A 26,733-nucleotide genomic window follows, 5' to 3' on the forward strand; every position below is an offset into this window, starting at 1 on the left:
AACTGAATAAAGCTGAGCTTCTACCTTCCGGCTCTGATTAACTGCTGTTTTTAAACACATTGGTGGTTCCGGCCTACTAACGGTGTCTGCCCCTGCCTGGTGTTGCCCTCAACTGAATAAAGCTGAGCTTCAACCTTCTGGCTCTCATTAAGTGTTTTTTAAAAAACAAAATGGTGGTTAGGGCCTACTAACGGTGTCTGCCCCTGCCTGGTGTTGCCCTCAACTGAATAAAGCTGAGCTTCAACCTTCTGGCTCTCATTAAGTGTTTTTTAAAAAACAAAATGGTGGTTAGGGCCTACTAACGGCTTCTGCCCCTCCCTGGTGTTGCCCTCAACTGAATAAAGCTGAGCTTCAACCTTCTGGCTCTCATTAAGTGTTTTTTAAAAAACAAAATGGTGGTTAGGGCCTACTAACGGTGTCTGCCCCTGCCTGGTGTTGCCCTCAACTGAATAAAGCTGAGCTTCAACCTTCTGGCTCTCATTAAGTGTTTTTTAAAAAACAAAATGGTGGTTAGGGCCTACTAACGGCTTCTGCCCCTCCCTGGTGTTGCCCTCATCTGAACAAAGCTGAGCTTCCACATTCTGGCTTTCGGCCTATACTATCAGATATTAAACTGCATTTGGCCTACTAGTGTGGTTAGGCCCTTGAAACAGTGTCTGCTGCTCTTGGGTTTGCTACTCCACTGAACAAAGCAATGCCGCCTGTTTAGTCCTGTTACCAATTTTGATCTGCATTTAGCCTACTTTATTCTTTGGCCCTATATCTGTTTCCTCATCATCCTGCCCATTGCCCAGCCACTGCTAGATGAGTCTGCTGGTACATTGACCTAGACCACTACATTCCCCTTGTACTCTACACAGCCAGAATCTGACCCTGCTGAAAGTAAGGTTCCCCTTCCCGCATGTTATACCACCTTACACAGGGACAAAGGGGAAGGTGCAGATGAAAGTGCAGGTTCCTCCATCAGGTGGGGGGGCATACTCGTTGGCGACGTCACTGGCACAGGGCCACTCAGAGTACGCAAAAGTGTCGCTGCTGGTGGGAGGCGCCCCCGCCATGCAAACACACCGCCGTACTTTGAGGGGCCCTGTGCCAGTGCCAATGCGAACGAGTGGGCCCCCCCTGCTTGCTCAGGATCACAGCACTTACAACGTTGAAATACTTACCTCTCCCTGCTCCACCGCCATGACGTAGTCCATGTTTCCTGGGCCCACTAAAACCTTGAACCAGCCCTACCCCCACAACTTTTGCCAAATGACCCCCAATTTCCAGTGCCCAACTATTATTATAAAGTTAATTAAGATTGACAAGCTTCAGAAAACAAGAATGGATGTTTTTGGCAGTAAAATGTGCACTGTAGGTGTTTTCCTGGCCTCCACTCACTGCCGGCTATGCTTCCCCATTGACTTGCATTGGGTTTCGTGTTTCGGTCGATCCCCGACTTTTAGCGATAATCGGCCGACTTCACTCGACTCGACTCTGGACTAAATCGGGTTTCACAAAACCAGACTCGATCTTAAAAAAATTAAAGTCGCTCAACCCTAATGCCCACAAAGCCCCACACAGTATGATGCCCCCAGACAGCTCCCCATGCGGTATGAGGTCCTCACACAGCCTCATATGCACTATGATATTTCCACAACCCCCCACAATGTATGATGTCCCCATTAAGCCCCCTACACAGCATAATATCACTACAAAACTCCTCTATACATTATGATGCCCCCAAACAGATCTACACACAGTATGATATCCCAGCACAGCCTTAGTACATAGTATTACGTCCATATATAGCTCTTTAACGGAACACTTATGTCTCCACACAGTCACCTTAGGGCACAGTGTTATTTACAGTAATACGGCATGTCCTCACACAGACCCCCTTGGGGCAGAGTATTATGTCGCTACAAAACTCCATTACTTTGTATTATGTCCCCACATAGCCTCCTTACATTGTTTAACCCCTTCAAGACCCTTCCCTTTTTCATTTTTTTTGATTTTCTGTTTTTCGGTCCCCATCCCAGACCCATAACTTTTTATTTTTCTGTCAATGTGGTCATGTGAGGGCTTGTTTTATGCAGGAAAGGTTGTAATTTTGAACAACACCATTGGTTTTACCATATCGTGTACGCAAAAATGGGAAAAAATTCCAAGTGCGGTGAAATTGCAAAAAAAAGTGCAATTCCACAAATTTGGGGGATTTTTTTTTTACCATGATCACCAAATGCGAAAAATGACCTGCCATTATAATTCTCCAGGTTATTATGAGTTCATAGACACCAAACATGTCTAGGTTCTTTTTTTATTTCAGTGGTGAAAAAAAATCCAAAGTTTGTTAAAAAAAAAAAAAAAATTGCACCATTTTCCGATACCCGTAGCGTCTCCATTTTTTGTGATCTCAGGTTGGATGAGGGCTTATTTTTTGCGTGCCAAGCTGACATTTTTAATTATACCATTTTGGTGCAGATATGATCTTTTGATTGTCCATTATTGTGTTTTAATGCAATGTCGTTGCGACCAAAAAAACATAATTCTTGCGTTTTGACTTTTTTTCTCGCTATGCCATTTAGCGATCAGGTTAATCCTTTTTTTATTGATAGATCGGGCGATTCTGAAGGTGGTGATACCAAATATATGATTTTTTTATTGATTTATTTTGAATGGGGCAAAAGGGGGGGTAATTTAAACTTTTATATTTTTGTAATATCTTTGAAAACTATTTTTTTTTAATTTTGACATGCTTCAATAGTCTCCATGGGAGACTATAAGCTGCCATAACCTGATCGGCTCAGCTACATATAGGCGATGATCAGTATGCCTATATGTAGCTGAATTACTCACTTGCTATGAGCGCCAACCACTGGGTAGCGCTCACAGCAAGCTGGCAGTGACAACCATAGAGGTCTCCAGGATACCTCTGCTTGTTATACCAACCCACTGGTGACCCGCGATCACGTGACGAGGTCACCGTTGGGCAGATTTCCAGATTTCCGGCACAATTGCATTGCCACTTCCCTGCACCCCTCATGCTAGGACTTGTAGAATTGTAGTGCGCCAGTGTTTGCTTAAGGCCACGTTCACACTTTGCGGCCTGCTCTGCGGGTTAATCCCGCAGCGGAATTGATAAATCTGCAGGGCAAAACCGCTGCGGTTATCCCTGCAGATTTATCGCGGTTTGTTCCGCAGTTTCCCCTGCGGGTTTCCGCCTATACTATTGATGCTGCATATGCAGCAATATGCAGCATCAATAGTAATGTAAAAAATAATAAAAATTGGTTATACTCACCCTCTGATGTCCGGATCTCCTCGGTGCTGCAGGCGGCTGTGCCGACAAGGACCTTCGTGACGTCACGGTCATGTGACCGCGGCGTCATCACGGTCATGTGACCGCGACGTCACCACAGGTCCTGCTCGCACAGCAACTGAGACCGGACGCCGCGGGCAGCGCTGAGAGGTGAGTATAGCATCATTTTTTATTTTAATTCTTTTTTTTACACCAAAATATGGTTCCCAGGGCCTGGAGGAGAGTCTCCTCTCCTCCACCCCGGGTACCATCTGCACATTATCCGCTTAACTTCCCGCAACGTGGGCACAGCCCCATGCGGAAAGTGAGCGGATCAATGCACCAAGAAGTGACATGCTCCTTTTTTTCCGCAGAAAAGCCGCGCGGCTTTTTCCGCGGAAATCCGCAGCGTGGGCACAGCGGGTTTTGTTTTCCATAGGGTAACATTGTACTGTACCCTGCATGGAAAACTGCTGCGGATCCGCAGTGTCAAATCCGCTGCGGATCCGCGGCAAAACCCGCAAAGTGTGAACGTAGCCTTATAGTATAGGCATGATTGCCGGAAGCGCTTGTTAAATGCCGCTGTCTGTTTAACAGTGGCATTTAACGGGTTAATAGCCGCGGGTGGATCGCGATTCCACCCGCGACTATTCCGGGCACATGTCAGCTGTTCAAAACAGCTGACATGTGCCGGGAAAGATGTGGGCTCATTGCCGGAGCCCATATCAAAGGGAGGGAAGTGACCTCCACCGTACTAGTACAGTAGAGGTCGTGAAGGGGTTCATTTCCCCACACAGCACCTTATATCCCCAACACAGCCCCCTTAGGAAACAGTATTATGTACCAACAATTTCCAACAATGTACTGTGGCACAGCTGACGTGATCTGGTGACATCATTGTGCCTGCAGTCCTCTTAAGACGTTCAGGCTCAATGATGGAAGAGTGACCTGATGTCTCTCCTTTCCATCACAGTATTCATCTTTCTCTCCATCCTGAAGATACAGATACCCGTGAAATAGATACACCAGACAAGGGGCAGCTTTGTGGTTTGGGATACCACTGTATCCAACTCTTTGGTTGTCCTGGTCCACAGGCCGAATCAGAACATCCAAAAGGTTGCATGTGTCCTGCGGGCCACACTTTGTGCTAATATTTGAAAACAGCACAGCTTCAAGCAAAGTAAATGGTATTTTTACAATAAGACATTTAAGTTTTGGATTTAGCAAAAGTTGGAGGAAATAAGGTATTGAAGCTCAATTTTAAGGCCGCGGGTCACACTTGCAAGTGTGATGCGAGAAACTCGCGCGAGTCTCTCACATCAATACCCGGCACTTGGAACGGAGCGTGCGAATGCATGTCTTTCTATGCAGCCGCATACTCTAGTCCCGAGTGCCGGCGGCAGTGCTGGGTATTGATGCGAGAGACTCCCACGAGTTTCTCGCATCACACTCACAAGTATGACCCCGGCCTAAAATAAAGAGCCTACATCCTAGAGAGAGGAGTGATAGGTCCCTTCAAGATATAAGTACAGGGGTTCTCAGGTGAAAACAATCCATGTGATAGGTGATAATTTATTGAGCAGTGACGTTCTGAGGTTCTAACAATGGGTCCCTCATCGATTGGCAGAATGAGCAACTTTTATCCCCATTAGAATCATGAGGCAGTGCAAAAGCTTGATCACCACTCCATTTATTCCCTTATGGGTTGATGAGCATGGTGATTGGCTTTTTTCCAGCTGCCCTATAGAAAATAAATAGCGATGCTGTCAGAGCTCATGCCCTGCCTCTCCTTTCTGGATGAAAAAAAATAGTGCTGCATGCTGTTATTATAATTGTCCCGTCCTAGTGTAAAATCTAGTATTGTATTTAATCTGGTATACTATGCAATCTTATACGGTATGTAATCTGATACAGTACGTAATTTAGCATACTAAGTAATATAGAACAGCAAGTAACCATGTACACTAGGTAATCTAGTGTTGTATGTACTTTAAACAAAAAAAGGAGTATAAATAACCTAAAAATATGCAGATTTGGTTCATGTAGACAACTAGACCTTATACCTACAAAACTGCTTGAACACTAGAATCAATGTATGTGTAAAACGTGGCACAGCTGTGAAGGTGCTCAAAAAAGGTTCCCACACCAGAATAATAATAAAATAATTTTTGGGATCTCAACTTGTGGTAGAGAAGAATTTTTATTTGCAGTCTCTGGTATATAAATGTTTCGGTCACACAGCTGACCTTCTTCAGCACACTGCAGAATTGCAAATAATATATAAACATAAAACGAAATGAAAGTTATCACCTGCGCTAAAAGGATGCGTTGGGAAATAGAATCAGTATATGGACACAAGGGAAAAAGTTGTGCAGATACAATAATTTAGAAAGTCATGCCGTTAGCCATAATAATCACTGCATTAGCACTTACTAAAATAGGGCTGTAGCCGCGCCGCAGCGTAGCTGTAACTTTACCGGTAAGGTGTCCAGTGATTAGTCCCGGAATCAGGTCCGCTGGATGGGTATACGCTGGTCACAGGGAATTCGAACAAGCCGCCAGCCTCTAGCGTGCCCCGGCCGGAAGCAACGCCGAAGCAGTGGCGGAGCGTGGAAAGGGCGTAGCTAAGGTGTGACGTCACACAAGGAGTAAGGACGGGGAGCGTGCAGGGACATAAACCAACGCGTTTCGAAGGATGAATACCTTCTTCGTCAGGGCTGCAGTTCCCTGAAGAGCCCATCCTTATATAGTGCTAGATCATTGACCCTTTCCTGTCCAGTTCGTACAATTCCCCAAAAAAGCGACGAACAGTTCAATTTGTATTTCTAACAACAGCGTTTGTAATTTGGGGCACTAGTAATGGAAGCTGAGATAGTATACAAGTTGCACTGGATGTGAGTTACAGAACCAGTAAACCGCTGGTTGGTACATGCATAAATGGATATAAATCATTTAGTGGGAGCATGCCATGCTTACAAGAATAGCCAAATAGTGCGTCCCTCAGAATCATGCATAAATGGCTGATAGATTGGGAGTGTCAGGAATTGGATAAGGGAATATTGTACATAATACAGGTAAATAAACAATAATTATTTTAAAAACAGGCCTTTATTAGAATATTGGGCTAGAAAATATATATATATACAAAAATCCGATAAGATTAAACATGAACACCTAGTCTAAAAAATTATTCCATTATAAAAAATCCCCCACCAGTGGGACAAAATGGTAATTAAAATCGGGAATATAATAGATAAAATTTATTGGATAATCCTAAAAGGAATAAAATAATAGCAAGATGCTAGATGAGAAACTAGAAGGCATATAACTCAATCTCCTGGTTAAGTCCATTAGGTGCTAGACTATCTAGAGTAAAAATCCATCTGGACTCCACCCTCGACATTTCCTTAATAAAATTACCACCTCTAGCATTTTGCTGGACTGATTGAATTCCGCAGAAAAGAACGTTGGAACACGAACAATTGTGATATTCCGCAAAATGCCGAGATAGAGGGTGTCCTTTATACCCTTTGTTTATGTTGTCTAAATGTTCTTTTATTCTGATTCTGAGGCGCCTTTTCGTACGGCCCACATAAATTTTATTACAAGGGCATTTTAGTACATAAATCACTCCAGCTGTCTCGCAGGATATTCTACTTTTGATGTTGAATTTTTGTGTTCCACTGGAGTCCATAAATGTGGTTTGTAGTTCCTTGTTAAAAGTTGTGCGAGTGCAACATGGACATATGCCACATGGTTTAAATCCACAAATGGGACGTGTAGTTGCTGTTGTACGGTTCTGGTGCACCGATTTTGTAGTTGGCGCTAAAAGGAGGCCCAAGTTTCTTGCTTTCGTGTAAACGAATCTTGGATTGCTAGGCAATAGATCTCCAATATTTTTGTCGCCCTGTAAGATGGGCCAGTATTTACGAACAATATTATTGAACATTTTGTACCCTGAGTGAAACTGTGTCACTATTGGTAGTTTATTGATTTGTTGTGTAGCGCCAGTGTACCATTTTATACATTGTTTTTATTCCTGTGTTTTTACACTTAGGCAGCTACCTTATGGCTTTAGATGCATTAAAAGATGATAGAAATTATCGACGTAAATTTATTCAATCTCAATTCTCCAATTATAAACCATTACCCAATGAACACGAACAAGTGAAATCCCTATTAAGGTCATTGGAAAAACAATTGGTTAACGAAATGCGCAATTTATGGGAGATTGCCTCCTTGGAAAAATACGCTAAGGCAGGCACTGTCCCTAAAGGGCTGATCATCCAAAAAACCCTTGCAGGTGACTTTGGGGATCCTAAAATCCAAACGGAGTGGGATAATATGTTTGCAAGATTCTCCAACGAGGCCCTTCAATTTATCATTGATAAACGTCACATTAATCTCCATAAAATTAATCAGGCTATTACTGGATTATTCGAACAGTTGACAGCATATAACCATATGGAGGATCTACATGACCTTACCTCAAACATCATGTATCGAATAAAGGAGAAAGAGAAAGACATTATTAACAAAAAAATGAGAAAATTCGCTAGAGACAATCTACCATTCGAGAATATTCAAATTACTAATGAGCCTACACCTAGTCCAACCAACCAGTATGTTACTCTGGATGAATATAATCTAACACCGACTACTAATCTAGAGGACTTATCTTTGGTATTCTCCACATACACCAATACGGATTCAACACAATATACCCCGATGTCTACCCGTACTAGGAACAATTTTGAGGAGGAATTAATCGATCCCCAAAACAATGAAGAAACTCCGGTTATTTATGAGAATAGAGGAAATCTCTCATCACTCTCACCAACAATAGCCAATAGTGGGGTTGATATCCAAATTCCAACATCGAATCAATACTCCCAACTCTCCATAATGGAGGCAAATTCTGAGGTAGCTACAGACTGGGATACGGCAACCCCCACCACTAGTACAAATACTAGAGCACGATATCAAGCTGTACCGAGTAGGCAAGCTAGTAAATCATCCAATCAGATGAATTTTAATAGACGGCCTTCAAATTCATCTGTTAACTGTAATACCAAAAAAGTGCCAAGTCAACTGATTGGTAGAACTAACACTCTGAGTAGAAGAGTTAGTAAACCACATACCCAACTACCAATCAAACGGGATTTTTTTCATCCTCTAGGCACAAAACCAAAAGAGGCAAGAGGGGTGGGAAACTCGCCCAAAAGAAAAAACTGAAAAAAATAGGAATACATACACAGAAAATTTTTAATCTTAGTTCGTATCAATTAACTTGCAGTGAAGAACAACTTTTACAAAAGGGTCTGAAATTTGCTCCTACAACGAAGGCCAATCCTTTCAATTTATATATAAGCATAAAGAAATTTATGCGCAACTTAGCCATTAAAAAATATTTCTTGAAAAAGGGAAATACGGGTAGGTATACTAATGTAAATCAATCCACTATGGATGTTCAAACTTATACTCATACCGATTTGGCCCTTCCATCCACTTTTAACCCAATAAACGAGTACTCCACTGCTTTCCGGTCTTTTGAGACTTTAGTGACCACAGACATTAGAAAAATTGGGAAAAATAATTTTCGTCACATTGCATATAACCTTAACAATAGTGAGAAAAGATCTATTATTAATCTCCAAGAGAACCACAATATCATTATCCGTCCGGCAGATAAAGGGGGTGGTATTGTGGTATTAGATTGCGCAATGTACCACAATGAGTCCTTAAGACTTCTTAATGACCCTATAACCTATAAGAAGTTGAGTTTTAATCCTACTAGCAATTACACTAAGGAATTAAACCGTCTAGCCCAAAAAGGTAAATCTTTGGGGATCCTTAATAAGAAAGAATTCCATTTCATTAATAATCAAACCCCAACAATAGCCGTCTTTTACCATCTTCCTAAAATACATAAGGACCCCTCCAACCCCCCTGGCCGCCCGATCATTTCTGGCATCAATTGTTTAACCGCCAACTTATCTAAATATGTGGACCAACACCTACAAAAATGTATGCCCCTATTGCCGGCGTACCTAAAAGACACCACACATACTATAAAAGCCTTGGAATCCATTTTTTGGCAGGACAAGTATATTTTGGGGACGCTGGATATCAAATCGCTTTACACCGTGATTAATCATGAAAAGGGTTGCCAGTCAGCGGATTTTTTCCTGCATTCTTTGGGGTCGTATAAAGAACCCCAAATCCAATTTATTTTGGATAGTATCAAATTCATACTCACTCATAACTATTTCAAATATGAGAGTCAATATTATCTGCAAACGTGGGGTACCGCAATGGGTACTCGCTTTGCGCCCAGTTATGCTAATCTGTATGTAGGCAACTGGGAACGCCATCATATCTTCCAAGGCGGTACCCCTCAAACAGGACTAAAGTTCTGGCGTCGCTTCATCGACGACGTTCTATTCATCTGGGAAGGATCGGCTATTGAACTGGACCAGTTCATTTTAAATCTAAATAATAACCAGTTTGGTCTGGAATTCACGCCCACCACCAGCAGGGTGTCGGTCAATTTCTTAGATTTAACAATTTATGTGGAGAACAACATATTGAAAACCAAGTGCTACCACAAAGATGTGGACTCGAACAGTTTTATACACACATCCAGTCGTCATCTACCAATTTGGCTGACAAATATTCCAAAAGGGCAGTATATGCGCATCAGGAGAAATTGTACAGATATAGACAATTATAATGAGGAAACCATGCGCATCACCCAACAATTTGAAGCCAAAGGTTATGACACTCAAGCTCTGGATATGATAAGACAGGAAGTAAGCCTCATACCGAGAACAACTTTATTGAATAAAGGAAAACAGAATAATGATTTGCCTAATATTCAACAACAAATCAATAAACTACCAATAGTGACACAGTTTCACTCAGGGTACAAAATGTTCAATAATATTGTTCGTAAATACTGGCCCATCTTACAGGGCGACAAAAATATTGGAGATCTATTGCCTAGCAATCCAAGATTCGTTTACACGAAAGCAAGAAACTTGGGCCTCCTTTTAGCGCCAACTACAAAATCGGTGCACCAGAACCGTACAACAGCAACTACACGTCCCATTTGTGGATTTAAACCATGTGGCATATGTCCATGTTGCACTCGCACAACTTTTAACAAGGAACTACAAACCACATTTATGGACTCCAGTGGAACACAAAAATTCAACATCAAAAGTAGAATATCCTGCGAGACAGCTGGAGTGATTTATGTACTAAAATGCCCTTGTAATAAAATTTATGTGGGCCGTACGAAAAGGCGCCTCAGAATCAGAATAAAAGAACATTTAGACAACATAAACAAAGGGTATAAAGGACACCCTCTATCTCGGCATTTTGCGGAATATCACAATTGTTCGTGTTCCAACGTTCTTTTCTGCGGAATTCAATCAGTCCAGCAAAATGCTAGAGGTGGTAATTTTATTAAGGAAATGTCGAGGGTGGAGTCCAGATGGATTTTTACTCTAGATAGTCTAGCACCTAATGGACTTAACCAGGAGATTGAGTTATATGCCTTCTAGTTTCTCATCTAGCATCTTGCTATTATTTTATTCCTTTTAGGATTATCCAATAAATTTTATCTATTATATTCCCGATTTTAATTACCATTTTGTCCCACTGGTGGGGGATTTTTTATAATGGAATAATTTTTTAGACTAGGTGTTCATGTTTAATCTTATCGGATTTTTGTATATATATATATTTTCTAGCCCAATATTCTAATAAAGGCCTGTTTTTAAAATAATTATTGTTTATTTACCTGTATTATGTACAATATTCCCTTATCCAATTCCTGACACTCCCAATCTATCAGCCATTTATGCATGATTCTGAGGGACGCACTATTTGGCTATTCTTGTAAGCATGGCATGCTCCCACTAAATGATTTATATCCATTTATGCATGTACCAACCAGCGGTTTACTGGTTCTGTAACTCACATCCAGTGCAACTTGTATACTATCTCAGCTTCCATTACTAGTGCCCCAAATTACAAACGCTGTTGTTAGAAATACAAATTGAACTGTTCGTCGCTTTTTTGGGGAATTGTACGAACTGGACAGGAAAGGGTCAATGATCTAGCACTATATAAGGATGGGCTCTTCAGGGAACTGCAGCCCTGACGAAGAAGGTATTCATCCTTCGAAACGCGTTGGTTTATGTCCCTGCACGCTCCCCGTCCTTACTCCTTGTGTGACGTCACACCTTAGCTACGCCCTTTCCACGCTCCGCCACTGCTTCGGCGTTGCTTCCGGCCGGGGCACGCTAGAGGCTGGCGGCTTGTTCGAATTCCCTGTGACCAGCGTATACCCATCCAGCGGACCTGATTCCGGGACTAATCACTGGACACCTTACCGGTAAAGTTACAGCTACGCTGCGGCGCGGCTACAGCCCTATTTTAGTAAGTGCTAATGCAGTGATTATTATGGCTAACGGCATGACTTTCTAAATTATTGTATCTGCACAACTTTTTCCCTTGTGTCCATATACTGATTCTATTTCCCAACGCATCCTTTTAGCGCAGGTGATAACTTTCATTTCGTTTTATACTTCTCTACCTAGCAGGGGTTTACACAGACCCTGCCTGATCACCAGCAGCAGCGATTGCTTTAGTGTCTTCTTAATAGTGTAGCGCCAGTGTACCATTTTATACAATATATAAACATACATGTATTGACTATGTAAATCACAGTCCTAGGTTCAAGAAGATAATCATAATGATAATGTGCACAAGGAGGGTAGGAAAAAAGGGGGGAATAAGAAAAGGAAAGGAAAAACAAAGTGTAAGGAAACATACCCAACTGCTTATTGAGGTGTCTGAATCGATAAGGCTGTAATAATGATAAATACGACTTCGGTATATGGTTATAAAGAAATACCCTGTCTAATAGTAGTGTATGGGAAAAAAGGAAACTTACACTAAAATTGTGCAGAGGTTTATACGAGTAATGGATGTACCTGTGCAGGGTTGGTCCTATTTGGGTCCTAGAAGAAGAATGAATTGTAACTTATCGAAGCATGAATATTAAGGGGAGGTACCGGTGTTAGAATAACTTACCTATTAAAAGAATATATCAGGGATAGCCAGTGATGTAAGTCTTGTTACAGGTCTCTAATCCTCAGTGGGGTTCTGTGACAAAAAATCTAATAAAAATCTGCTCCTAATATAATGGCAATTATATTGGTATCAGCATTCTTTTGTGGAATCTCATTATATCTCATTATACCTGAGTCAGTGAGAAGAAACAGACTGCTCTATATATTAGGCTGCCATATTTAGGACCGGTGGAATGTAAGCACCATCTATATAATAGATAAGCAGAATCAGATATGCTGCATAATATTGCCATGTCTAAAAGCGAATAGCTCTTACCGGTGGTGGTGGTGGTGGTGGTGGGTGTCTCGTGCCATATCAAACGCGGTATCCACCGCTTGTTCAAGGCGACGAGTCTGTGTGTGCGTGCTCTATTTCTAGGTTGGGGCGGGATCAACATAACGGCCGCGGACCGGAAGTAACTCACAGGAAGTGAAGATATGCCCAGGGGTGTCGCTCTGTTTGCGTTCCACCTGGTCCAGGGAATAATATGGTAGTGCGTTCCACCCTGTATGTGCTAGTGCCGATGTGGGTCACTGAATAATAGGCTGAGTTTAGAGGTGGACAATGGGGAGAGACGTATGCTGGAAAAGGAGGGTAACTGAAATAAAAGAGTGGTGGGTATATGAAAATAAAGAAATAAAGCAGATGGGATGGGAGTCCAGTAGAAAGGAGGATCAGGAGGTGAGCCATTTCATGTCGTCATATCAATAGAGGCGGCTCTGTAAAGACAAGATACCATGTCAATATATGTGCAAATACAAATATTTGCAATATAGCAAAATATAATTTTTCAAAGACATCACATTATCCATATAGAAACGTAATATTACACTTAATGCATTTTGTTATGCACAAATCACTTATGCAAAAGAAAGCAGGTTATATTCTCTATTAAGTCCTTTTGGAGATAAAGTCTCCAACTCGTGTATCCAAAATGCTTTCCTTCTTTTGAGGGTTTGGATACAGTTTCCTCCCCGTCTACATGACGGGATCTGCTTGGCAACTTGAAATTTTAATTGGAGTATAGTGTGACCTGCATTTATGAAATTATAAGGTAAAGGCAGCAATGTATTTTTGCATCTAATGGTTGACTTATGCGATATTTAATGGGTTGTGTGGTCTCCCCAATGTAGAGGAGACCACAAGGACACTTGATGGAATAAACCATATATGATGTATCGCAGGTACTAAAGTCACTTGTTTTATACTGTTTCCCCGAGTGTGTATGGTAGAAGTTATCTCCTTTCATGACATTGCCGCCTTGGTTACAGTGGAGGCATGGATAAGTGCCAGTTTTGGGATGCAAAAGGAATCTCTGTGTGGAGGGTCGTGCACCTGGGCCTATGTCTGCTCTTATGAGAATATCCCAAATGTTGCGTGGACGTTTATAACAGCGTAAGAAATTTCATTGAAATTCAGGCATCTCTGGATGTGTCTCCCTCAAGAGGTTCCAATGTTTTCTAATAGTGTGGTGAAGAATATGAATGACATGGGGTCCTTCTCCGGTATCACACAATCAACAGAGCAAGAGAATAGTGAGCAACTCCAAGACCTTTATTTAGGCAAAAATATGAAAGGTCCATATACGATCCACCACACAAAGGATAAAATGGTCCAGAACACGAATGCAGTTCAGCAACAGGATAAAAGTCCAACAATCCAGCAGAGATAGGATCACATAGTCCATATACTCTTCTTTCTCTCTGAGATGCTCTGAACACATCATCATTCCACACAGGACTGAACTGTGTCTCACCTCACTGATATGTTAAAAGTCTCCCTCCTCATTCACAGGTCAGGGGGGAAGGTAGCAGGGGCTCATTGTTTCATCAAGCTAGGTCTATGTCATTAGCATATTAGCAAACAGTACAGTACAGTGGGGGCTGATATCAGATGGCAGCAACAGCCATTCATCAATTAGCAAACAACTCATCCTACAAGAGAACACCATGAAAATAAGTAAAATGGAAATATACACAAAATTGATATCCACATACCATATCACACCATCACACTGAACATATGGATGATATGTGTGGACGAACGGTATTCGCCCTGTGACAGGTTGTTTTGGTACTGTGGATGGTTGAAGGGCATCATGTAGTAAGTCTGGTGGATAATGCTGATTGAGTAAACGTCTAACGCAGTCAATGCCCTGAGTATGTGGAATAGAATTATATACATCCTTTACATCAAAGGAAACCAAAAAGGAATCTTTGGGAATGGTGCCAATAGTTTGTATTATAGTGAGAAATGCACCTGTATCCAATAGAAAAGACCGTGAGTGTCGTATCATTGGGGTCAAAATTTTCTCAAGGAAATTAGATATGGGGGATAAAATAGACATTGCGTAGGGATGTAAAGCTTGAAAGTCTACGCTGGATAAACTCGGGGAAAAATGTAATTTACCATTGTCTGTGTCATGGCAAAGTTTAGAAAAAGCCTTCTCCACAAACTCAATAAAGGATTCCACAGCATGGGAACTCGGCGGTGGTCTATTAGAGCTCTTATTTTCTAAAAATGTTGGTACACAGGGCCCCACACCACCTATAGATCAACCACTAATATCCATTGGCCAATTGGGCCTCCGAAATACGAGCTCTTATAGACCACTGAAGGGTTCCCATGCTGTGGAATCCATTATTGAGTTCGTGGAGACTTTTTCTAAACTTTGCCATGACACAGACAATGGTAAATTACATTTTTCCCCCCAATTTATCCAGCATAGACTTTCAAGCTTTACAAACCCTACGCAATGACAACATTTTTATCAAACCGGCTGATAAAGGCGGAGCCATAGTAGTCATGGACAAAATAGACTATATTAAAGAGGCCAATCGACAGTTAGGAGACAGGTCGGTATATATTAAACTGCCACATGACCTCACAAGAGACATTGGCAATTCTATTACTGCCATTCTCAATTCTTATCTAGAATTAGGAGTCATAAACTCCAAAACAAAGGAATACCTTACCAAGACCAATCCCATCACACCAGTTTTTTTATATGCTTCCTAAAGTACACAAAAGCTTAGAGAGTCCTCCGGGCCGACCCATCATCTCTTCTACAGAGTCTATTTTATCCCTCATATCTATCTTCCTTGAGAAAATGTTGACCCCACTGATATGACACTCACGGTCCTTTCTATTGAATACCGGTGTACAGTTAGGTCCATATATATTTGGACAGAGACAACATTTTTCTAATTTTGGAATTTTGGTTATAGACATTACCACAATGAATTTTAAACAAAACAATTCAGATGCAGTTGAAGTTCAGACTTTCAGCTTTCATTAGAGAGTATCCACATTAAAATTGGATGAAGGGTTTAGGAGTTTCAGCTCCTTAACATGTGACACCCTGTTTTTAAAGGGACCAAAAGTAATTGGACAATTGACTCCAAGGCTATTTCATGGACAGGTGTGGGCAATCCCTTCGTTATGTCGTTCTCAATTAAGCAGATAAAAGGCCTGGAGTTGATTTGAGGTGTGTTGCTTGCATTTGGAAGGTTTTGCTGTGAAGTAAACATGCGGTCAAAGGAGCTCTCCATGCAGGTGAAACAAGCCATCCTTAAGCTGCGAAAACAGAAAAAAAACATCCGAGAAATTGCTACAATATTAGGAGTGGCAAAATCTACAGTTTCGTACATCCTGTGAAAGAAAGAAAGCACTGGTGAACTCATCAATGCAAAAAGACCTGGGTGCCCACGTAAGACAACAGTAGCGGATGATCGCAGAATAATCTCCATGGTGAAGAGAAACCCCTTCACAACAGCCAACCAAGTGACCAACACTCTCCAGGAGGTCGGCGTATCAATATCCAAATCTACCATAAAGAGAAGACTGCATGAAAGTAAATACAGAGGGTTCACTGCACGGTGCAAGCCACTCATAAGCATCAAGAATAAAAAGGCTAGGACTGGACTTTGCTAAAAAACATCTAAAAAAGCCAGCACAGTTCTGGAAGAACATTCTTTGGACAGATGAAACCAAGATCAACCTCTACCAGAATGATGGAAAGAGAAAAGTATGGCAAAGGCATGGTACAACTCATGATCCAAAGCATACCACCTCATCTGTAAACACGGCGGAGGCAGTGTGATGGCTTGGGCATGCATGGCTGCCAGTGGTACTGGGTCACTAGTGTTTATTGATGATATGACACAGGACAGAAGCAGCCGAATGAATTCTGAGGTATTCAGAGACATACTGTGTGCTCAGATCCAGCCAAATGCAGCCAAACTGATTGGTCGTCGTTTCATACTACAGATGGACAATGACCCAAAACATAAAGCCAAAGCAACCCAGGAGTTTATTAAAGCAAAGAAGTGGAATATTCTTGAATGGCCAAGTCAGTCACCTGATCTCAACCCAATTGGGCATGCATTTCACTTGTTAAAGACTAAACTTCAGACAGAAAGGCCCACAAACACACAGCAACTGAAAAACCACCGCAGTGAAGGCCTGGCAGAGCATCAAAAAGGAGGAAACACAGTGTCTGGTGATGTCCAAGAGTTCAAGACTTCAGGCAGTCATTGCCAACAAAGGGTTTTCAACCAAGTACTAAAAATGAACATTTTATTTACAATTATTGAATCTGTCCAATTACTTTTGGTCCCTTTAAAAACAGGGTGGCACATGTTAAGGAGCTGAAACTCCTAAACCCTTAATCCAATTTTAATGTGGATACCCTCAAATGAAAGCTGAAAGTCTGAACTTCAACTGCATCTGAATTGTTTTGTTTAAAATTCATTGTGGTAATGTCTATAACCAAAATTAGAAAAATGTTGTCTCTGTCCAAATATATATGGACCTAACTGTATTTCTCACTATAATACAAACTATTCGCACCATTCCAAAAAAGATTCCTTTTTGGTTTCCTTTGATGTAAAGGACCTATATAATTCTATTCTACATACTCAGGGCATTGACTGCATTAGATGTTTACTCACTCAATCAGCATTAGACCCCAATTTAATCAAAATTTATCTGGAACTACTATCAGTGGTCCTCACCTGCAACTACTACTTACAGGCACAGGGGACCGCAATGGGGTCCAACATAGCGCCTCCATACGCTAATACCTACATGGGTACCTTTGCTGAGGAAATAGTGTACCACAGTCCCCTCTTCAGAACCCATTGCATTGTATGGAAGAGATTCATCGACGACATATTCGGCATATGGACAGGACCCCTAAACACCCTTAACGATTTTTTTTTACACACTTAATCAATCATGGCCAGGCCTCAAATTCACCATCACCAAGGACCTGCGTCAGGTCAGCTTCTTGGATACTATGGTGATGAAGGATGAGAATGGGATACTTTCAACAGATCTCTATGTTGAATCCACAGATCGTAACAGCCTACTCCATATTCAGAGCCTTCACCCAGCATCTACTAAGAGGTCCATACCACTTTCTCAATTCCAGAGGATTGAACGCATAGTGTCTGATCCTAGTTAGAACAAGATTAGGAAACAGGAGATGTTTCACAAATTCAGGGAGAGGGGTTATCCACCAGACTTCCTACATGATGCCCTTCAACCATTCACAGTACCAAAACAACCTGTCACAGGGCGAATACCGTTCGTCCACACATATCATCCATATGTTCATATTCTTCACCACACTATTAGAAAACATTGGAACCTCTTGAGGGAGGCACATCCAGAGATACCTGAATTTCAATGAAATTTCTTACCCTGTTATAAACGTCCATGCAACATTCGGAATATTCTCATAAGAGCAGAAATAAGCCCAGGTGCACGACCCGCCACACAGAGATTCCTTTCGCATCCCAAGACTGGCACTTATCCATGCCTCCACTGTAACCAATGCGGCAATGTCATGAAAGGAGATCATTTCTACCATCCATACTCAGGGAAACAGTATAAAATAAGGGACTTCAATTCAATTAAATTCAAATGAGCTTTATTGGCAGGACTAAGTACACGTTAGCATTGCCAAAGCATATGGTAAAAATACGGGGGTGGGGGAGGGAGGCATATAGAGGTCCAGGATATATCAGACTCCTTTTAGAGGATAGGGGATGTTTCCAGGGTGGGGTATAGGAGTCCATGACATATCAGGCTCCTCTTAGTCTGTGGCAGGCACCGACATATTCTGCTGCTACGGACACTGCATTTTCCTCTTCCCCCAGTATTATCGGCAGTTTCTCTTCCTCCTCCATGGAGGTGAAGTCTGGGAGGAGATCAGACAGTCTCTTGAAGTGAGTGTCCCTCACTGCGGAGTATTTGGGGCACCTCAGCAGGAAGTGGGCCTCATCCTCCATGGCCTCCTGGGGGCACTGCTTGCAGAGTCTGCTCTCTCGGGACTTGTAGTTCTGTTGGTGCCGCGTGGATTCGATGAGTAGGCTGTGACTTTAGTACCTGCGATACATCATATGTGGTTTATTTCATCAAGTGTCCTTGTGGTCTCCTCTACATTGGGGAGACCACACAACCCATTAAAGATCACATAAGTCCACCATTAGATGCAAGAATGCATTGCTGCCTTTACCTTATCAGTTCATCAATGCAGGTCACACTATACCCCAATTAAAATTTCAAGTGGCCAAGCAGATACTGTCATGTAGATGGGGAGGAAACTGTATCCAAACCCTCAAAAGAAGGGAAGCGTTTTGGATACATGAGTTGGAGACTTTATCTCCAAAAGGACTTAATAGAGAATATGACCTGCTTTGTTTTGTATCATAAGTGATTTGTGCATAACAAAATGCATTAAGTGTAATATTACATTTCTATATGGATAATGTGATGTTTTTGAAAAAGTATTCACTTTGCAATATTATTATATTTGTATTTGCACATATATTGACATGGTATCTTGTCTTTACAGAGCCGCCTCTATTGATATGACGACATGAAATGGCTCACCTCCCGATCCTCCTTCCTACTGGACTCCCATCCCATCTGCTTTATTTCTTTATTTTCATATACCCACCACTCTTGTATTTCAGTTACCCTCCTTTTCCAGCATACGTCTCTCCCCATTGTCGATCCCTAAACTCAGCCTGTTATTCAGTGACCCACATCGGCACTAGCACATACAGGGTGGAACGCACTACCATATTATTCCCTGGACCAGGTGGAACTTGCAGGGCTATAGCCTTTTCAGAAATGACCGTACAGATAAGCGAGGGGGTGGGGTGTGTCTGTATGTAAAATCGACCTTAAAACCCATCCTGCGTGATAATATAGGTGAATCTAATGAAAATGTAGAGTCTCTGTGGGTGGAGATAAGGGGAGGGGGAAAAAATAATAAATTACTGATAGGGGTTTGTTATAAATCTCCAAAACTAATGGAAGCAATGGAGAATATCCTCGTAAAGCAAATAGATGAAGCTGCGACTCAAGGAGAAGTCATTATTATGGGGGACTTCAACTACCCTGAAATAGATTGGGGAACAGAAACCTGCAGTTCCAGCAAAGGTAATCGGTTTTTGACAACTATGAGAGACAATTACCTTTCACAACTGGTTCAGGACCCAACAAGGAGGGGGGCACTGCTAGACCTAATATTAACCAACAGGCCAGACCGCATATCAAATATAAGGGTTGGGGGTCAATTGGGGAATAGTGATCACAAAATAATAAGTTTTCATGTAACCTTTAATAAGATGGGTAGTAGGGGGGTGACAAGGACACTAAACTTCAGGAGGGCAAATTTCCAACGGATGAGAGAGGATCTTGGTGCAATTAACTGGGACGATATCCTGAGACACAAAAATACACAAAGAAAATGGGAGACATTTATTAGCATCCTGGATAGGACCTGTGCACAGTATATACCGTATGGGAATAAACATACTAGAAATAGGAGGAAACCAATATGGCTAAATAGAGCTGTAAGGGGCGCAATAAGGGACAAAAAGAAAGCATTTAGAGAATTAAAGAAAGTAGGTAGTGAGGAGGCATTAAATAAATACAGAAAATTAAATACATTCTGTAAAAAGCAAATCAAGGCAGCAAAGATTGAGACAGAGAGACTCATTGCCAGAGAGAGTAAAAATAATCCCAAAATATTCTTTAACTATATAAATAGTAAGAAACTAAAAAATGACAGTGTTGGCCCCCTTAAAAATAGTCTGGGTGAAATGGTGGATGAGGATGAGGAAAAAGCCAATATGCTAAATGACTTTTTTTCATCAGTATTTACAAAAGAAAATCCCATGGCAGACAAAATGACTAGTGATAAAAATTCCCCATTAAATGTCACCTGCTTAACCCAGCAGGAAGTACAGCGGCGTCTAAAAATAACTAAAATTGACAAATCTCCGGGCCCGGATGGGATACACCCCCGAGTACTGCAGGAACTAAGTACAGTCATTGATAGACCATTATTTTTAATCTTTAAAGACTCCATAATAACAGGGTCTGTACCACAGGACTGGCGTATAGCAAATGTGGTGCCAATATGCAAAAAAGGGGCAAAAACTGAACTCGGTAATTATAGGCCAGTAAGTTTAACCTCTACTGTGGGTAAAATCCTGGAGGGCATTCTAAGGGATGCTATGCTGGAGTATCTGAAGAGGAATAACCTCATGACCCAGTATCAGCACGGGTTTACTAGGGACCGTTCATGTCAGACTAATTTGATCAGCTTCTATGAAGAGGTAAGTTCCGGACTGGACCAAGGGAACCCAGTGGACGTAGTATATATGGACTTTTCCAAAGCTTTTGATACGGTGCCACACAAAAGGTTGTTACATAAAATGAGAGTAATGGGGATAGGGGAAAATATGTGTAAGTGGGTTGAGAGCTGGCTCAGGGATAGGAAACAAAGGGTGGTTATTAATGGAGCACACTCGGACTGGGTCACGGTTAGCAGTGGGGTACCACAGGGGTCAGTATTGGGCCCTTTTCTTTTTAACATATTTATTAATGACCTTGTAGGGGGCATTCAGAGTAAAATTTCAATATTTGCAGATGACACTAAACTCTGCAGGGTAATCAATACAGGGGAGGACAATTTTATATTACAGGATGATTTATGTAAACTAGAAGCTTGGGCTGATAAATGGCAACTGAGCTTTAATGGGGATAAATGTAAGGTCATGCACTTGGGTAGAAGTAATAAGATGTATAACTATGTGCTTAATTCTAAAACTCTGGGCAAAACCGTCAATGAAAAAGACCTGGGTGTATGGGTGGATGACAAACTCTTATTCAGTGGCCAGTGTCAGGCAGCTGCTACAAAGGCAAATAAAATAATGGGATGTATTAAAAGAGGCATAGATGCTCATGAGGAGAACATAATTTTACCTCTATACAAGTCACTAGTTCGACCACACTTAGAATACTGTGCACAGTTCTGGTCTCCGGTGTATAAGAAAGACATAGCTGAACTGGAGCGGGTGCAGAGAAGAGCGAAAAAGGTTATTAGAGGACTGAGGGGTCTGCAATACCAAGATAGGTTATTACACTTGGGGCTATTTAGTTTGGAAAAACGAAGACTAAGGGGTGATCTTATGTTAATGTATAAATATATGAGGGGACAGTACAAAGACCTTTCTGATGATCTTTTTAATCATAGACCTGAGACAGGGACAAGGGGGCATCCTCTACGTCTGGAGGAAAGAAGGTTTAAGCATAATAACAGACGCGGATTCTTTACTGTAAGAGCAGTGAGACTATGGAACTCTCTGCCGTATGATGTTGTAATGAGTGATTCATTAATTAAATTTAAGAGGGGACTGGATACCTTTCTGGAAAAGTATAATGTTACAGGGTATATACACTAGATTCCTTGATAAGGCGTTGATCCAGGGAACTAGTCTGATTGCCGTATGTGGAGTCGGGAAGGAATTTTTTTCCCCATGGTGGAGTTACTCTTTGCCACATGGGGTTTTTTTGCCTTCCCCTGGATCAACATGTTAGGGCATGTTAGGTTAGGCTATGGGTTGAACTAGATGGACTTACAGTCTTCCTTCAACCTTAATAACTATGTAACTATGTAACTATGAACGCAAACAGAGCGACACCCCTGGGCATATCGTCATTTCCTGTGACGTACTTCCGGTCCACGGCCGGTATGTTGATCCCGCCCCCAACTTAGAAATAGAGCGCGCGCACACAGACTCTTTGCCTTGAACAAGCGGTGGATACCACGTTTGATACGGCACAAGACACCCGCCACGACCACCACTGGTAAGAGATATTCGCTTTTAGACATGGCAATATTATGCAGCATATCTGATTCTGCTTATCTATTAAATGATGGTTCTTACATTCCACAGGTCCTAAATATGGCAGCCTAATATATAGAGCAGTCTGTTTCTTCTCACTGAATCAGGTATCAATATAATGAGATTCCACTAAAGAATGCTGATACCAATATAACTGCCATTATATTAGGAGCAGATTTTTATTTGATTTTTATCACAGATCCCCACTGAGGATTAGAGACCTGTAACAAGACTTATATCACTGGCTATCCCTGATATATTCTTTTAATAGATTAGTTATTCTAACATCGGTACCTCCGCTTAATATTCATACTTCGACAAGTTACAATTCATTCTACTTCTAGGACGCAAATAGGACCAAGCCTGCACGGGTACATCCATTACTCATATAAACCTCTGCACAATTTTAGTGTAAGTTTCCTTTTTTCCCCATACACTACTATTAGACAGGGTATTTCTTTATAACCATATACCGAAGTCGTATTTATCATTATTACAGGCCTTATCGAATCAGACACCTCAATAAGCAGTTGCGTATGTTGCGTACACTTTGTTTTTCCTTTCCTTTTCCTATTCCCCCATTTTTTCCTACCCCCTTTGTGCACATTATCATTATGATTATCTTCTTGAACCTAGGACTGTGATTTACATAGTCAATAAATGTATGTTTGTTTATATATTATTTACAATTCTGCAGTGTAATGAAGAAGGTCAGCTGTGTGACCGAAACGTTTATATACCAGAGACTGCAAATAAAAATTCTTCTATACCAAGTTGAGTGCCAAAAAATTATTTTATTATGAACACTAGAATCAGTCATGAAAACATGATACAAAAAATCTAATTCATAATACACACAACTTTATTAAGGACACCAATCAAAAATACACTAGACATGTTAAAAACATATAGCAAATAATTAAAAACAAGTGGAGCAGGGCATCACATACAATACAAACATGATCTATATTAGAATAAGGAGAATATCATAGCCAAAAATCATAGCCAGTGGGGGATAGTGGCGGCAGCGGCACCATATATGGGATGAATCCTGGTTAGTATATTTGCCTCATCTTTACCTCTTATGGATAAAGTGATAGATCATTATTTGCACTTTGCAGTACCTATAAACATATATATACTGCCTTATATGTACTGAGCACTTTTTTATTTATTCTTCATATACGGTACTTTTTCCAGTACCATCTGGATGTATTATACACTTAGCACTTTATTAATGAATATTATTTTATTTTTGGCTATGATATTCTCCTTATTCTACTATAGATCATGTTTGTATTGTATGTGATGTCCTGTTCCCCTTGTTTTTAATTATTTGTCATATGTTTTTATCATGACTAGTGTATTTTTGATTGGTGTCCTTAATAAAGTTTTGTTTATTATGAATTTGATTTTTTGTATCATGTTTTCATGACTGATTCTAGTGTTGTATGTAATCTATAACACTAAATAATCTAGTACTATATGTAATCTAGCACAGTATGTAATCAAGTATGGTATGTAATCCGTTATACTAATTAATCGCAGTCTCCGATGGTCAGATATAAATGTTGGGGTTTGTGTAGATCCGATATTGATGGGATACACATTTTCAATTTCAGGACTAAGAGGGGAAGACCATGCATATTTTTCTATAACTGTGAGATATTAGTCCCAAACTAATAATGGCCAAATAGCTGACAATAGCCACGCCATGATGTCTCCTTTCTATGAACAGATAAAATGTAATAGCTCTGTTCTTCTTGGTCTGTAATCTGCACCCCAAAGCCATATGCTACCTGTAATGGATGTCTAATCGGACTAAAAAACAATTGGTTTTGGCAGTTAATAGTCTTTCTTGGGATTATTGTGAATTTGGCAGTGACCATACCGAGGTATATACAGTACATATTGTATGAGTTGAAATCGGTTGAATATATACAATACCCTCACCGTGAGTTCCCCAATAATTGGCCTAGTATTGGAAACAGCAGCGGCTTTCTCCGTTAATCATCAGTCAATTAAGTAATTGTCCTGATGATAGAGGGCAGCAAAGGGCCATCTATGGCAATAATCTAGTGCAGTATGTAATCTAGCATGCCGTGTAATCTAGTACAAAATGTAATTGAGTATACTATGCAATTTAGTACAGAATGTAATTTAGTACGGTATGTAATCTTGTATTTTATGTAATCTACTGCAGAATCTAATCTAATACACTATATAATCTAGTGCTGTATGTAATCTTGTACAGTATGTAATCTAGGAATGTGGCATAAGCAAATTGTACTTACAATTGAAAACAAAGTAAATTAAAGCTATATAATTAAAACTTAGTATAATAATTAAAGGGGTAAAATACATTTACAAACCATATTATTAAAATCAACAATCACAATATATTATATAAGCACATATTACAGCTAAACTCTAACTGACTACAAGTATCATATGACAAAACACTTGCACATAAACAAAAAATCATTTAAATGAAGACTGGGCAGACAATGCAGACAATGATCTCAGCATCCCTCTCTGTCGGCCATCTTTACTATTGGAGTGTCACATAAAATGTGCTGTTCCTGCAGAAGTACCTTCAGTCGCACTGTATTTACATGTAGGACACATTCCTAGAATACATTGCCTCCTACAATTTGTCACACATACTCACACATGCCCTCACACAATATGACACACATTAGCTCAAACGCTTTGTCACATATTACCTCACACGTCATGTCACACATGTCACACATTACCTCACATGTTATGTCACACATTAACTCACATTCGATATCAAACCTTATGTTACACATATTCACACCTGCCCTCATACATTACGGCACAGATTACCTCACACGTTATGTCACACATTACCTCACACATTATCTCACACCTGACCCTACACATTACCTCACACAACTCACACCTGACCTCACACATAGCATCTCAAATTATCTCACACATTACATCACACTTTGCGTCACACATTATGTCAAACATTACCTCACACAACTCATAGGTGAGCTCACACATTACCTCACATATTAAATCACACATTACCTTGCATATTACCTGACATAGGACCTCAGACATTGCCTCACACACTATCTTACACATTACCTCAGACATGATCTCACATATTACATTACACATTACCTCCTCACACATGAGCTCACACATTGCATGTCAAATTACCTCACACATGACCTCACACATTATGTCACACATTATCTGTCACATTAAATCAAACATTACCTTGCACATTACCTGACATAGGACCTCAGACATAGCCTCACACGTTATCTTACACATTACCTCACACATGACCTCACATATTACATCACACATTACCTCATATGATACCTCATACATTATCTCAGATATTACATCACACATTGCCTCATGCATCGCGTCACACATTATCTCAGGTATTATGTCAGACATTACCTCAAATTTCCCCCGGAGTCAGATTCTGCTGTGCACAATGTTACAACTATGTCTTCTCCTTCTAAGGAAACACATACCTCCCAACTTTAGGGGAAGGGAAAGAGCGGCAAATTTTAGGCCACACCCATTTCACAACTAGCCACGCCCCAACCACACCCATTTAGCACTTCTGATCACAATGTTTCGTTAACAATAATTATGAACAAAAAAATATGGCCACACACGACGCTCCATACTGTACAATGGCCATTGGCCACATTATGCTCCATACTGTATAATGGCCCCACATGATGCTGCGTACAGTATACTTGCCCCACGTGATGGTCCATACAGTATAATGGCGCCACATGATGCTTTGTACAGTATAATGGCCCCACACGATGCTGGGTATAGTATAATGGCCACACAATGCTGGGTACAGTATAATGGCCCCACACAATGCTGGGTGCAGTATAATGGCCACACATGGTTACCCCACCCCCATCATTGCCTTCTCCATCAGTACACACAAACACCTTTCACCGCGCTCCCTCGCAGCAGCCGGCAGCTTCCACTCCCACGGCGCTGAATGGTGTCATCCAGCTGCGCCGCTGACTGCTGTATCCAGCATTACAGCTCAGTCCCCATAGAATGTAATACAGCACA

The 26,733-nt window shown here is 41.0% G+C and overlaps 1 protein-coding gene across 1 annotated transcript in view; it reads right to left on the minus strand.

The window, feature by feature from the left end:
• The window catches only part of CCDC73 (coiled-coil domain containing 73), a 1,082,716-nt gene extending 1,056,512 nt beyond the window's left edge, over positions 1–26,204 (minus strand). The window contains exon 1 of the mRNA XM_077281634.1: positions 26,089–26,204. The gene's annotated coding sequence lies outside the window, so the exon portion shown is untranslated. The remainder of the gene's footprint in view (positions 1–26,088) is intronic.
• Positions 26,205–26,733: the final 529 nt, after the last annotated feature.

The sequence above is a fragment of the Ranitomeya variabilis genome, chromosome 2 (genome assembly GCF_051348905.1).
Source record: "Ranitomeya variabilis isolate aRanVar5 chromosome 2, aRanVar5.hap1, whole genome shotgun sequence".
NCBI classification, from domain to species: domain Eukaryota; kingdom Metazoa; phylum Chordata; class Amphibia; order Anura; family Dendrobatidae; genus Ranitomeya; species Ranitomeya variabilis.